This window comes from Euprymna scolopes, chromosome 26, assembly GCF_053919585.1.
Source record: "Euprymna scolopes isolate OS-2025 chromosome 26, ASM5391958v1, whole genome shotgun sequence".
Lineage (NCBI taxonomy): Eukaryota > Metazoa > Mollusca > Cephalopoda > Sepiida > Sepiolidae > Euprymna > Euprymna scolopes.
Genome location: NC_136507.1, coordinates 1,042,133 through 1,058,801, shown reverse-complemented (window position 1 = coordinate 1,058,801; position 16,669 = coordinate 1,042,133). Strand labels below are relative to the sequence as shown.

The window sequence follows — 16,669 nt, the reverse complement described above, 5'->3', positions numbered from 1 at the left end:
TTCTGTATTTGTTTCCTGACTGGGACAAATAACATTATCATATCATCTCTCTATCTGGGTAACTTGGAGATACTTTCTTGTTATTTAGTCTTACATGACTAGTCTGGGTAGTTTTTGTTCTTACACCATGGGTCAGTTGAGCCGGCTCCTCCAACTGAATTCTCTGCATCTTGTACAGATGCCACCCAAACACATTGGTTTGGAACTGCAGTTGATATCAGGTCAAGCAGTGCACTATTTAGAGGCAAGATCAAATCGGCATCTTGCTTCATTGTGCTGAGCCAGACTTTCAGCTGACTACCACATTGTTTCTTCAAACCCTGGAGTGGGTCTGGATTGATGGTGGCATGGATGAAGTTATCTGGTTGCTGGTGCAGAGTGCGACCAAACCATTGGAGACGTCTCGAAAGGTGGGTCTGTTTGAGGGATGGTATCGAGCAGTGTGAACGGATGGTGGTGTTTGGGAGGAGTTGGTGCTAGTGAACCTGAAGGATGCGGTGTAGACATTGGTAATCAAAAACCCGACAGTCTGTACAGGTCACAAACTTGTACTGGCCAGCTTTTGCATGCGTATAGGAGAATAGTGCAGGCAAAAGCTTGGTATATTCAAATTTTTGTATACAGTCTGATTTCATTTCCGGACCAGAATCAAGTGTAAGGTTTTGCTATAGAGTGTCTACTCTAAAAGATTAAAAATAAAATGGTCTTTTAGAGTAGTCATTCTATAGCATAGCAGTCTCAAAATAAATGAGCTGTTATGTAATGTGTACATAACGTATATACATGTCTCTGTGGTGTATATATTATCTAAAATGTATATTGTTATGTACTTTTATATGTGTATATAAAGTGTTCATCTAAATAACATGTTATATTAGTAGGGAAGCAGGTGAATATACAACTGTCAACAAATAAACATATAAACAGATACCAAATTAAAATATATATAACGGATGTATATATATATATATATATATATATTCAATTACACAATTCAAAAATGGGACAATACAGGCTTTAATATCGAGACAAACATCCTTGTCTGATTGGCACACCAGACAAGATAGATATACTTTTGTAATGTACGTAGGTACACAGGGGACGATAACAGGGGGAACACCGGCAAACGGGCGGTGCAGAAAGAGACAGCATGTAGATACTTGCGGTGGGCTCTCGGCTGAATAAAGTCTTAAAACAAACTCGGCATTTGCGTTCTCAATGAGAAACACCACATAGCGACGAGGATGAGATTTCTCATAAAGGGGAAAGTTATTTAAACTTTTTCTCTGAAAAACATCACGTTTAATAGAAATTAAATAGCGACATATTTCTACCTGCACACACGCATTTTAAAAACATGATGTCTTATGGTAAAATCGACGAATTCTCGCCGAGTGGAGGTGATTGGGACACATACTCAGAAAGATTGGAGTATTATTTCGAGGCTAACGGAATACAAGATCCAGGAAAGAAAAAAGCCGTCCTTCTTTCTGTTTGTGGTGGTGAAACATTTTCTCTGCTGAAGGATCTTGTTACGCCGCACAGCTTTTTTTTTTTTTTTTTTTTTTTTTTTTTTTTTACATAGGCATCACCACTTATCAAGGCCAAGACGCCACTCAAGGATAAGGGTTAAAGAATGTACAGTAGACATTGGACAATATAGTAATCATTAGTAATGAAAATTTGATAACTTATATGGAACGGCTCATCAAGAACTTATTTACGTTAGACTTGAACACAACCATATTGTAGTCAGCCGGAAAGCAGGAAAACGGAAGACAATTCCACAGGCGTGCAGTTCTAAGAAAGAAGCTTTGTTCATGGAATCTACTTTTAGGTTTAGGCACAGATAAAGAGTGGGGGGAATTATTGATAGTGTGTACAGCTAGACGAGTGTTTCTTGTGAAAGTTTGGCGAGGGGGGACCATAGATTGAAGCTCAGTTGAACACCTTCCATGAAAATAACGATACATCAGAGACAAACTCGCAACATCTATTCTGTGAGATAGAGGTTGCAAGGAAGAGAAAAGGACATCTCCTACGAGGCTACGAAGTCTATTTTGAACTCTATCAAGGCAGGACAAGTCCTTTCTAGCAGCTCCTGCCCAGATGTGGCAACAATATTCCATCCTTGGACGTACCTGGCTCTTATATAGATAGAGAATAGCATCAGCAGTGAGATATTTACCGGATCGATAGAAAGATCCCACCATTTTTCCCGCAGCCTTGGCAACAGATTTGATGTACGTGTTCCATTTAAGATCAGGAGTAAAGGTCAAGCTCAGAAGCTTGTCAAAACTTGAGGCCTCCTGAAGACGAGAGCCATTCATTTCAATTGATGCCAGATGTGGAGAGAAGCTTGGTTTTAGATGCATTAAAAGTAACCAGACACTCCTTTCCCCATTGTACTACGTGCTCAAGATCAGAGGAGAGAGAATTGGAGAGAACTTGGTCGTTTACTGTCTTAGATGTGCTAGCATAAATGGTAGTGTCGTCAGCATAAATGTCTACAAATGATGTAAGGATGTGATTTGGAAGATCATTAATGTAGATCAGGAAAAGAGTTGGGCCCAGGATGGATCCCTGAGGGACACCAGCATTAATACTGTGAGCTTTTGATTTTTGCCCCTCAACTACTACTCTTATGAACCTATAAGAAAGAAATGATTTAATAATTGAGAAGACATTTCCAGCTATAACATAGCTAGAGATCTTATGAAGTAAACCTTTATGCCATACCCTATCAAAGGCCTTAGATATGTCAAGAGCAATTGCCCTAGAAAGGTGGCCTCCGTCGAGAGATTTGCTAATCCTATGAGATATAACTGTAAGGACATCAGCTGTAGATCTAGCAGAACGGAAACCATATTGACTGTCACTAAGAAGGTTATTTTTGTTGAGATGGTTGATTATTTCTGTATTTAACACAGATTCCAACAACTCATGACGCACAGGAGACTTATTGGCCTGTACTGAGAGGGGATGAGCGATCACCTGAATTCTTAAATACAGGGCATACTGATGAAATTTTCCAGGGAGATGGGAAACTATTCTCCTTAAGACAACGTTTAAACAGTTTTGTAAGTATGGGCGCTAGTTCAGGTTGAAGTTTTTTTAATACTATAATAGGAATACCGTCAGGGCCAGTTGCTTTACTGGAATCAAGGTTTTTGATTAGCTTGGCAACATCACGTACAGATATACGTATATCACATAGCGTGTTTTCTGATACAGAGGGAAATATTGGGGGTTGGCGGCCTTGGTCGCAAAGGGTAGAATTACCTGCAAAGTTCTTGACAAAGAGTTTGGCTTTGTCTGATGCTGACGAGATTACCTCAGGTCCATTGATAATAGTTGGGATGGAGCACACGCTTCTGTTCAGGATTCTGTTTGCTATTTGCCAAAACTGGTGGGAACCAAGCCGCTGCTCAGCTACTTTGGACTTAACAGATTGAGCATACAACTCTCTTGCGTTCTTTATTACTTTCTTACAATGGTTGCTGGCAGTCCTGAAAGCGGCTTTAGTTTCCATACATCTATTACGTTGGAAGCAGTGGAAAAAGTGATTTCTGTGCGCAATGGCAGCAGCACATTCTGGAGAGAACCATGGCTGGCTGTTAGGTTTTTGCTGAAACTTTTTCGAGGGTATGAAACGGTCAATACCTACAATTAACCATTCCGTCAGGTCTAATACTATAGAGGACACATCCTTTTTAAACATGGAATGCAGAGGTAGATCAGATATAAATGTATGGAAGCTATCCCAGTCAGCCTTAGTGTATCGATATACTGTACGATGGAGAGGTACATCTGGGGACATATTACATTTCATTTTTGTCTTAATTGATACAACAGAGTGGTCGGAAGATCCAAGAGGCGACAGAACAGAAACTGAACATAGTTCAGGGCAAGTTGTGAGAAAAAGGTCTAGTAGGCTCGCATACTGGCCGTCATTGTCAGGCACACGGGTGGGTTTCTGAACAATCTGAGTGAGGTCATAGGCAATGGAGAAATCATGACAGAACCTCCCCTCATCATCGGTCTTGTTTGAGTGGGTCAACCATTCGACGTTGTGAACATTGAAGTCTCCACATACGTGAATGTTAGCTGAAGGATAAGCAGATAGGACTTGGTCAATTTTCTCAAATATGCTTTGAAAGATAGTAACTCCGCTGTTGTGGGGGCGATAGAGAGTAAATATAAATGCAGTAGTGTGAGCTAAAGCAACCCGGAAGCACATATAGGGTAAGTTAGGATCTTCCCTGGAGATGTCCCTACCACATGGAAAGCTATCTTTAATATAGGCACATATTCTATGCCCATGGCGATCTTGGGGGTCAGATTTAGAAGTTAAGTTAAAGTATCCTTTAATTGCGAACTCTTCTAGGGAAATAGCCTGTCCAATGCCAGTTTCACTTAAAAATAAAAGGTCTGGTTTAGTCTCCTGTAATTGGGGTTCAACCTCTGGAAGGTTAGAACGTAGACCCCTGATGTTGGAGAAGGAGACATGCTAGTAGGGGTCTACGTTGGAAGTTGGAGAACCGGGTTTAATCGTGTATTTTTTCTTGAAAGCTTAAGAGACAAAAGTTACGAGGAACTCTCGCTCTCGTTAAAAGAGCACTGCAACCCAACACCGTCCGTAATTGTTGAGCGATTCAACTTTTACATGTGCCGCCAACAACCAGGTCAATCCATTTCGGATTTTATTGCTCATTTAAAAAAAATTACAAAGTTTTGTGAGTTTGGAAATACGATAGAAGAGATGTTGAGAGATTTGCTCGTCGTTGGATTGATGGATGACCAAATCCGTCGGCGACTGCAATCCGAGAGGAAACTAACATTTCCTGATGCCCGACAGATAGCTCTTGCCATGGAAAGTGCAGACAGGAATGTTAGTGGCATGGCAGCCTGTTCAACGTCCAATTTTACAATACAGACGAAAGTCAACCAGGTTGAACGGCCTACTCCACTATGGAGACAAAAACAAAGACCATGTTTCCGATGTAACGGAAAACATTACCCCGACTCCTGTCGTTTCAAAGAGGCAACGTGTAATTTTTGTCACAAAACCAGTCACATTTCGCCAGCCTGTTTGACCCGGAAGTACAACGACAAAGCTGGAAATCGTAAAACCCACAAGGTCGCCAGTGAAGAACCAGTAGATGAAGATACAGGCAGCGACTGCGCCTCGGTGCATAAGCTGTTTAACCTGCCAGCAAATAGCAAAACCGAGCCCCTGATGGTGTTGGTGGGCATAAATCACCGCAATGTCGAGATGGAGATCAACACCGGAGCTGCTGTTTCATTGATTAGCCGCAATTCATTTGAAAACCTATGGTGTGAACCTGATAAGCTGGTACTTAAGCCTATATCACAGAAACTAGCAACCTACACAGGAGAAAGTATCACGCCATGTGGTACGTGTCAAGTGTCGGTAGACTATGATGGCCGATAGTTTCGTCTGCCATTAGTGATTGTTCCTGGTTCTGGCCCTGCACTTCTTGGTAGAAACTTGTTACGAGTAGTGCAACTCAGCTTGAAACGCATCCATCAGCTGAAAGCAGTAAATGCTACATCTGCAATTGGAGACATTATTGCAAAATACCCCGATGTTTTCAAGGATGAATTGGGCGCACTGAAGGGTTTCACAGCAAAACTTAGTGTTGACCCGAAAAAAAAGCCCATATTCTTCAAGGCTCGACACGTGCCCTTTGCATTGCGTGAAAAGGTTGACAAGGAGCTGAATCGACTAGAGTCTCTGGGTATTATCGAACCAGTACAATACTCAGAATGGGCTGCCCCTATAGTAGCAGTTGTCAAAACTGACCAAACAATACGGTTGTGTGGAGATTATAAAACTACAATAAACAAATGTCAAATCTCAACCAGTACCCTATCCCCAGGATTGATGATTTGTATGCAAAATTGGTGCAGGGAAAGAAATTCACCAAGCTTGACTTGAGATCAGCGTTCCTGCAGGTTCCGTTAGAGGAAAACTCAAAGCAGTACCTTACAATCAATACACCACTGGGTCTCTACAGGTTCAACTGCCTCAGTTTTGGAGTAAAATCAGCTCCTGGTATCTATCAACGCTGTATGGACAATTTGTTGGCAAATAAACCACATGTCGTATGCTATCAGGACGACATACTAATTACAGGATCATCAGATGCAGAACACTTGAGCACTTGAGTGTTAGGGAAACTCTCAGAATCTGGTCTCTGCGTTCGTCTGGACAAGTGCAAGTTCATGGCACGCTCCGTAACCTACTTATGTCATTGGATTGACTCCGAAGACCTTCACCCTACAGCAGAAAAGATCCGTGCCATCTGGGATGCACCAGCCCCATGCAATGTGACCGAACTTAAGACTTTCTTGGGTTTATTCTAGTTCTACGCTAGATACGTCCCCAACGTCGCAGATAAGTTGGGCCCCCTCTATTATCTACTGCGGAAAGGTGTCTCTTGGACGTGGGGTACTCCCCAATTAACAGCTTTTCAGCGAGCCAAAGATGCATTGCAGACCACAAATGTCCTGGTTCACTATGACCCGAAGAAGGAACTGGTACTGACCTGTGACGCCAGTCAATATGGTGTCGGAGCTGTTTTGTCGCACATCTTTGCCGACGGTTCAGAGAAACCTGTTGCTTTTGCTTCGAGAACAATATCACCGGATTAGAAAAATTATAGTCAGTTGGACAAGGAGGGACTGAGTATTATCTTTTGGGGTTAAAAAGTTTCATCACTACTTATTTGGACGTGCGTTCCGTATCATTACGGATCATAAGCCACTCATCAGCCTCTTTAGCCCAACAAAGTCAACATTGGACACCCTGCCACCAAGAATAATACGTTGGTCACTGTTGTGAGTGCTTACGATTACACGATAGAATATAGGCCTGGTTCACACATCGTCACTGCCGATGCAATGAGTCGTCTCCCCCTGCAGGAAGCGTTAGATGTCCCAACACCAGGCTGCATTATACATCTCATGGATCACCTGGACAATTCCACCATTGACTCGACTGACATTTGTGCTCATACACGCAAAGACCCCATCCTCTCTAAGGTTGTTCAAGCCACACAACATGATGCTCCGGATTTACCATTTCACGCTCGTAAAAACGAACCAAGTGTTGAAAGGGGGTGCCTGCTGTGGGGTTCACGAGTGCTAATTCGCCACCATCTCAGGCAGAGAGTGTTGGACGAGCTTCACCAATGCCACCCTGGCATAGTCAAGATGAAGGCCCTCATCCGGACCTATGTATGGTGGCCTGGGATAGATGCTGACATCGAAAAAAAGGTGAAGAACTGTTACCCTTGTCAGTGCTCCAGAAGCCTACCTGCTAAGGCACCACTACACCCCTGGGAATGGCCAGCTGAACCTTGGCAGCGGGTTCACGTTGATTATGCCGATTACAATGGCCAATACCTGCTTGTCATTACGGATGCACACTCAAAATGGGTTGATGTCTATACCACAAGTGCAGCTACTTCAGCCACTACAATTGAAAGGTTGAGGCACTGTTTTGCTACTCATGGTCTCCCGCACATTGTTGTCAGAATTTGTTGTTCAGAATTTGCAGAGTTCATGAAACGGAATGGTATCAGACACAAATTTGTCAGTCCACATCATCAGGCATCAAATGGTCTAGCTGAACGCTCAGTTGGGCTGGTTAAAAACGGTATAAAAAAAATGTCGGGAGGAACTCTGGAAACAAAGATATCCCGTTTTCTGCTGACATACCGGACAATGCCTCACACAACAACGGGATCTACCCCGGCAGAGTTGTTGATGAAGCGAAGATTGCACACCAATCTGGATCGTATGAAGCCCGCCACCTCAAGTGTTGTATATAACAACCAAGAATGTCAAAAGTTTCACCATGACAAATCTGCCCAGATGCGTTCATTTGATGAAGACCAAGCAGTATTTGCACAGAACTTTGGTTCTGGATCCATATGGTTGGCTGGTCACATTCTGGAAAGAGTATCTCCTTTATCCTTTCTAATCAGATTGCAGGATGGCCGGTTGGTTCGTCGTCATCAGGATCACATCAGGTCTCGTCGTTGTATCACCGAGCCAGCACCTCAATCCCCAAGTGAAAACAATCCAGAACGCATTTTCACGGAACTAAACATGCCTCCAGATATGGCAACAGAAAATAACAGACATCCACAGACTCCATTGACACATGAGAATTCGCCCGATTATGAGCAGCCAGATAGAGAAGTGAGTGAGCATACCCCACTAGCCCTGCCACGACGATTGGGCCGTACAATAAGACCACCGAATCGTTTTAGTCCGGATTGACTAAAGATTGAACAATTACCTTTTATTTTTTCTTAACTTTAAAAAAAAAAAAGGGGGGGGATTTCAATGGTCACATACTGAGGCAGAATAATCCTCGACCACAAAAGGGTCACAAGGGCAGTCTACCCTGACCTTTTTCCATGATAAATGGACCTTTCTTTTTTGGGGGGAGATGTAATGTACGTAGGTACACAGGGGGCGATAACAGGGGGAACACCAGCAAACGGGCGGTGCAGAAAGAGACAGCATGTAGATACTTGCGGTGGGCTCTCGGCTGAATAAAGTCTTAAAACAAACTCGGCATTTGCGTTCTCAGTGAGAAACACAACAACTTTCTTGTATATTTTTTCCCCCTGGCTGTTGATTTTGTCGTGGAGTCCTGTAATTGAAGATACTTTCCTCCGAAGGAACATGAAACACAGGTTATAATTACATATAACTTTACTTGCAATTTCCTTAAAGTTTGCAAACATTTATTTTTTGATTTCTACATCTTCTAGTTGTATCCACTGAATGCAAATCTCTTTCAACCTAATAACCCAATCTTGACTGAATCCGATCTGTTCATTAATTCTGACTGACTCGGATGATTTTTTTATGAATATATGATAATCTTGTTTCATTGTTAGTTACCATGTCGTCATGTAAGAGATTAATCTTATTGTTTTGTTTTTTTTTAAATATTATTGTTTTGTTTCCAAACTAAAATTTAAAATCTTATTATAAAATACCCTGTAAATATTTTATAGTTTTAAATATTTATCTTCTAACATATCCTAGGACATCGATCACTAAATAGTGGGAGTTCATGACTTTTCTTCAACACCTGACTCCATCTCCCCTCCGTTGTTTATGGTAGTGGTGCTCCCCCTCCTGTTAGCTTCACAGTAGACACCAGTGGCACACCCACTGCCCTCTCACCCAGTGCTTCAACCCTCTCACTGGGCCTTGCCAGGACATTCTTCAACCACATGCCCTTGCCGCCAGCAGTGCCAACAATGACTTCTCCATCTACAATGATGCCCACAGCCCAGTTGTTGCACTCGAGCAGGACCAAAACCCTCTGAAAATCCTCCTGATCTAATCCTAGACTGCAATCTCCCATTACAAAGCCATGAGAACCACGACCTCAACCTCCTCACACCAATCCACAACAGCACCAAGCTGTTAAAAGCAGGGGACCTAAAAAATGGAGATGCCTGCTCCCTCCCCAGGCACTCCAGGCCAAGGTAAAAATGCTTCAACTCCAAGGTGGTCCCGAACAACCTCTCAGCGGCAAAGCCTCCTGGCACATACATGCAACAAGTATCTCTAGATTACCCAGAAACCTCACCATGACTTCCCTACCAATCCCAGAGTGTTAGCAGTGACCAGCAACACCATCCCTCATATTAGTTGATCCACTGCATCTGAGGTGACCCACTCCACTACATCAGTCTGTTAGCTTCTTAAACATAGATTCAAAGAGCCGACAGCAACCCTTGGACATGAGTCACGACCAAGATTTCCAATAAGCAGATGCCGACAATGCATGCAGTATTATCTTGCCAGGACGGGCTTTGTCGTCGGATCCAAAACAGGTGTACTATCGATCGCTCCACTCCCCACCTCTGTTGGAGTGCTCACCCTCCTGAAGGTGGAGTTACAGCCCGCATAACACAAGGCAACCGCTCTCGAGCCGCCGTCACTGCAACTCCCGCTCTACAGCAGATGTCAGACCACAGGGCATCAATGTTGAGAGATCCATTGACTTGATTATTCTCTGTCCTGCTCTTAGGAAGGAGACCTGACAGTTGAAGCCCCTCTGTAGGCAAGCAGTTCTATAGACCCAGATTATCTCTCCCAATCAGCCAACCCTAGACACTAGTGTTGGAACGATTCCTAAATTTTTTTTCGATTCCGATTCCAGGAAAATGTTGATTAACGATTCCGATACGAAGTACGATTCTGATTCCCATGGAATTGTTGTTTTGAAATACACCATTATATAGTTGAAAGTCTTTGTGTACTGAAAAAATGAAAATACAATTAAGGGAATTTCGAAAACGATTTGATTTTTTTATAAAATTTTTTTCATTGAAGATAAAAGTCAAAACAAATATTTTAACCATGAATTAAACATGCACCATGAAATTAATAACAATCAATTTCAGGAGTTATTTTATATATTAAAAAATATAAAGAAAAATTAAGTCATGATTAATTCAACAAAAATACAATAACATCAAATTTTAAGGGGAATAACATGTTTTGTTTATCTTTTGATATCCATTTTTTTTGTTTTATTTTCTTTTTATCTTCGATAACTCTTTAAAATGTAACATTTTTTTTTTTTTTGCAGCTTCAATCGCTAACTGATTTTTATTCAACTTTCGGATCAAGTAAAGAATAGATACCCTGTAGCAGACGACGCCGCCTGGCGGTGACAAGCGCACAATTCAACTAACACCGGTGATTCGACCTTGACATTGGCACATGGCGTCGGGTGTTTGTAAACACGTCAAATAGCAAACATGCTCGAATATTCGCCAACAAATTTTTTTTTAATATATTTACAAAACTTTTGAAGATTTAAAAGAAAAAAAATATATTTACAAAACATTTTTTTAAAGTAAGTAACAAAACGAACGTATTTAATAAATAAAAGATATTTAAATAAATGGGTGTCTTTCTGTTTCGGATTTTTTCGACCCAGATTAATATTTATGGAGCGTTTTTTTGGGGGGGGGGGTGTCTATGTGCGTTTTTAAGACAATTTATTATTTTTTTTATTACATTTTCATCCCAAACAAGGCGCATTGCCACTTTGGTGTAGAGGATACTATCAGGGGCAACAACTACTGGGGTAATATGTTGGGATTTGGGCAGCAAGATGTCGGTTCACGTTACACTTGAACTTCTGCATGTCAGTACAGTTGGGGAAAAGCAGTGGCCTGGGATGGAATTCCAGAGTTTAATTATTCTTTAAAACGTTACCTTCAGCGGCAATTAATATATTTTTAAAATAATATTTTTAAATATTAAATTTTGACGAATATTCGCTAGCAAGATTTAAAAAAAAAATAAAATATATTTAAATAGATCAGTGTCTTTCTGGGTGCGTTTTTAATATATTTACAGAACTTTTTAATAACTGTTTTATTCTTTTTATCAAACAAAAATAGAACTTTTATAATGACATATATATATTATGGACTGTTTTTCAAACATCGAAATTTTAAAATTAAAGTTAGTTTTATTAAAAAAAAAAAAGACGAGGTGTTTTGTTTTCAATTAAATTATAAACTTTATTTGAACTTTCCACAAACTTTTATAGACATAAAAAATAGACTTTATAGATATTTTATAATAATTTTTTTTAAATATATTTAACAAAAAGTTTTTTTTTATCATTTCATTGTTGAATAAAATTTAAAAGTGATAAATGGCGAAAAAAAATATCTCGAAAAAACAAAACACCTCGTCTTTTTTTTTTTTAAATAAAACTTTAATTTTAAAATTTCGATGTTTGAAAAACAGTCCATAATATATATTTCATTATAAAAGTTCTACTTTTGTTTGATAAAAAGAATAAAACAGTCAATAAATACAAAAATAAATTTAAAAAAAAAAACCCGGTCCATTAAGTTCAAATAAAGACTGAATAAAACTTATTAAAAAAAGGTTCATTCTATACGGTTTTGGACATTTTTTTTTTCTGTGTACGTTTTTAATACAATTCAATATATATTTAAAGTGCGATGTATGTCGGTGGTTAGTGAAGGAGAAATAATTATAGGCCGAGGCAATTTTTATGCATAATAAAATCATAAGTATAAACAATCGAGATTTTAAAATATATTTTATTCACATATCTTTTTATAACTTTTATTTTTATAAAGATGAATTCTAGATAGAAATCTTTGGTACTGGTCGCGATTTGAGTTCCCTGCCGAACACCATAAAAAAACACTGACTTCTCCCTACGCATGAGCAAAGGACATGTTTTAGTTGCCATAGTAACTAAACGATCATGAATTTTTATCGACTTTTTATAAGTTTTACTGTTTATGAATATTGAAATAAAAGAAATTACTACACATTTATTAATAATATCTCACTTATCGCCTTTGTTTTTAATCACTTTTATCGACTTTTTCACTGTTTTACTGTTTATGTGTCACTTTTATCGACTTTTTCTTTTCTTTTTTAAATAGCATTTTCTTTTTAAATGACAACGTTTTTACTGTTTATGAATATTTGAACAAAAATAATTACTAAACATTTATTAATAAAAAAATGGGTGCTAGTGCACTTATGATCCGCGCGTATTTCTAAGTTTAATTAAAGTTTAATGTTTTTTTTATTCAATTGTAAGGTTAAAGTAGAGAATAGGTAAAAAAAAAAACACCCTCCCCATGTTAAGAATGGCTTAACCTTACAATTGAATAAAAAAAACATTAAACTTTAATTAAACTTAGAAATACGATTTAAACTATAGCGCGGATCATAAGTGCACTAGCACACATTTTTTTATTAATAAATGTTTAGTAATTATTTTTCTTTTAATATTCATAAACAGTAAAAACGTCATTTAAAAATAAAATGCTATTTAAAAAAAAAAAGAAAAGGTCGATAAAAGTGATAAAAAACAAAGGCGATAAATGTCCTTTGCTCATGCATAGGGAGAAGTCAGTGTTTTTTTATGGTGTTCGCCAGGGAACGCAAATCGCGACCAGTACCAAATCTTTTTATAATTTTTATTTTTATTAAATAAAAACGCACTCAGAAAGACACCCATTTATTTAAATATCTTTTATCAAAAACAAAAAAAAAATCTTGCTCGCGAATATTCGTCAAAAGTTTATATTTAAAAATATTATTTTAAAAATATATTAATTGTCGCTGAAATGTTTTAAAGAATAATTAAATAAATATTGAATTGTCTTAAAAACGCATACAGACACGCCCCCTCCGTCCCCAAAAAAACACACGGTACATAAAAATCAATCTTGATCGAAAAAATCCGATACAGAAAGACACCCATTTATTTAAATATCTTTTATTTATTAAATACGTTCGTTTTGTTACTTACTTTAAAAAAATGTTTTGTAAATATATATTTTTTCATTTAAATCTTCAAAAGTTTTGTAAATATATTTAAAAAAAAAATTGTTGGCGAATATTCGAGCATGTTTTCTATTTGACGTGTTTACAAACACCCGACGCCATGTGCTTGTACCAATGTCAAGGTCGAATCACCGGTGTTAGTTGAATTGTGCCCTTGTTACCGCCAGGCGGCGTCTGCTACAGGGTATCTAATCTTTACTTGATCCCAACTTTCTAGAATATTCTTATTTCTCAATGAAATTTTAAAATAACTAAATCTTTAATTAAATTTGTAGCCTTTTATATTCAATAGTCTCAAATTATTCCTATTTATTTGACTTTAAAAATATTTTTAACACTAATAATGTTATTTTTTAAATCTAAATAAATTGGTTTATTTCTATATTTATTTTTATTATATAATTATATGCGTGTCGTCCTTTAATGTTTATTCTTATTTAATGTCTTAATTTGCCTCTTTATTTCGATATAAAAAAGTAAATTTTTGGTAATTGTTTATTTCTATTGTTAATTAAAAGTCATTTATTGAACTTTTGAAATCGCCTCCATCTTAATGCTGTTTCTGACAACTTTTTCATTTTTTGTTAGGGATTGGGAAACATTTACCTATGCTCACATCACGACTGTGATACCAAGCATATGTGAATGTCGACCAAGCCCTTACAGTCCTTTAGTTGAACAGCTCTGAATGACTAGTTAGTTTGCAAAGTTAGGGTTCAAAGAATTTTTTTTTTCTAAGTTTAACTTTTTTCCTTTTTTAATAAATTTTTCACATTTTGTTTTTGTTGTGCAAAGAAGTTCCAAAAGAAATGTTTAATTGTTTCATTCGCAAAATATTTTAATGAAATGTAAATTTCTAAAAGAAAAAAAAAATTAAATTTACTTACTGCATTTATTTAACAGATAGCAAAATGATTGTTTTCTTTTGTAGATTTCAAAAGACCTTTATCAGAACCGTCAGTCAGGAAAATATGTAGTTATAACGTTTTTGTTTTTGGATACTTCAAAAAAGCCGACCAACTGTCAAAGTTTTGCGATCAGTTTCATTTTAGTTTTAGAAATATTTCCTGAAACACCTTCGTTCAGAAAATAGAAAGTACATATATTGTTCTATTAAACCTTTTATTGTTTAAATAATTTGACTTTGCTTTAACAAGACATTTTTCATTTACTTATGAGATTTTTCATTCATTTTCTAATGGAAGAGTCTTGGCAAAAAAAAAAAAACTTGCCAAAAGATAAGCACTCCCTTTTTGGTGCTTCTACACTTTATCACCAAAACTGGAGACGCCATTTTATTTTGCGCACCTATCATTCAAATCCAAGGGAGAAATCAGTATTTTAAACTATGACCGAAGTTAGAAATAAATAACAAAAAGATAAAACTAGATATTAATTACTTCTGGAAGGAACTATGAAAAAAAGTAAATAAAGAAAGTGAATCCATAATTATTTCATTGGAAATGTTTCGATTTAATTCATGAAAATGTGAAAGTTTTGCATGAAACGTATATATATATTATTTTTATTAAAAACAGAAAATGAAAATGACATTCATAATTGTCTAAACTGGGCGAGCACTATTTGAAAACCAAAAAAATTAAAATTTATCAAAATATAATTGTAAAAACATTTATTGAAAAGTTTGCATAAGAAAAAATAATTTTAATAAAACAATTTTGTAATGGAAGCAATAGTTTGTTTGTTTTTTTTCTCAAACAAATAAATAATTTTAATGAAACATTGATGGGTCAACAACAAATTAATTTAAATGAAACCGAAAAACCATTATTTAGTTTAATTTTGTTATTTCATGCTTCGGTCATAGTTAAAAATACTGATTTCTCCCTTGGATTTGAATGACAGGTACGCGAAATAAAATGGCGTCTCCAGTTTCGGTGATAAAGTGTAGAAGTACCCTCTCCCCTTATTTTTATTTTTTTGTCTTTAGTCACCAGTTGGAAAAACCACTGATTTTTAACATGATTTACTTGCAATAAGAGCACTGTAAAATTTTTTTTCTCTAAGGGTTAAGTATTCATCAACTTTTTCATGGACTTGACAGAGTTGGGCTGTTTTATACATAAATAAACTTCGCTCACAAATAAAAACAATGTTACCCCACGGCCTCTAAAGTTTTGCAACATTGCAAACAGATAACTAATCATGGGCCTCAAAGTTTCGAAACAGTGCCTATGTGTGTGACTGAATAAGAAAACTCATTAAGATTAGCTTTAAAGTAGTTAATAAAATTCTTGTACATCATATTAAATATGTTCTGAAAAGTTCTATGACGTCTTTATCATAAATTCTTGACACATTAATCTCACTTCAAACAAACAGTTCAACTTAAAAATATAAGAGAATCGTAATGAAAGAATTATAAATCTAAGGTATTTTTTAACGATGCGATTCTGATTTCATCCAAAATACACGATTCTTACGATTAACGATTCCAGTTCTGATTAATCATCCCACCACTACTAGACACTGCTAGGAACTGCAGTATTCAAGGTATCTAGGCAAGGCATTTAACCACTGCAGTATTGAGCATTACACTGTTACCTAGTACATGTCCAGAATTCTGGATCGTCCTTATGTTAATATCTGAGACACTGACGGCAGGCACCCAGCCTATTATATACATCAAGTAACATAAGTTATTTGTCTTTGATTGGGATTACTCCCACCACACAATCATGTGGTATATCGTAGTAGCAAAAACTACTACTCTTTCTCAGTATAATTAAACCTTTTGTTTCGTTCACACGTGTGTATCTCTCTTCTCTCGATGTTATCACTAACTCTTTACTAATACAGTCCACATAATACATGGTGTCAGAAAATAATTACGAACCGTAACTCACAAACGTCAAAAAAATATATATATATATATATATAAACTATTGAATTTCTGCTGCAACCCCAAAGAATTTAACTTTTTATCAGACAATCTCGGACAAGAATGGGAAATATGGAAAAACCAATTCCAGTTATTTTTACAATCAACAGAGTCAGATAAAAAGCTGGAGAAGGTTAAAACATCGATACTATTGACCTGTATAGGAAATGAAGGAATAGATATTTATTGCACCTTCAATTTCGAGAACGAAGAACAGAAATACAACTTGGAAAATGTGATAGAAAAATTCGACTTACACTGTCAACCAAGAAAAAACCTAACTTTTCTCACATACCAATTCTTGACTTGCAAACAAGAAACGCAGAGATTTGATGAATATGTCAC

The 16,669-nt window shown here is 37.1% G+C and overlaps 1 protein-coding gene across 1 annotated transcript in view; it reads left to right on the top strand.

The window, feature by feature from the left end:
- Positions 1 to 16,669, top strand: part of LOC145247883 (TATA-binding protein-associated factor 172-like) — a 303,920-nt gene that overhangs the window by 177,343 nt on the left and 109,908 nt on the right. The window lies entirely within an intron of this gene.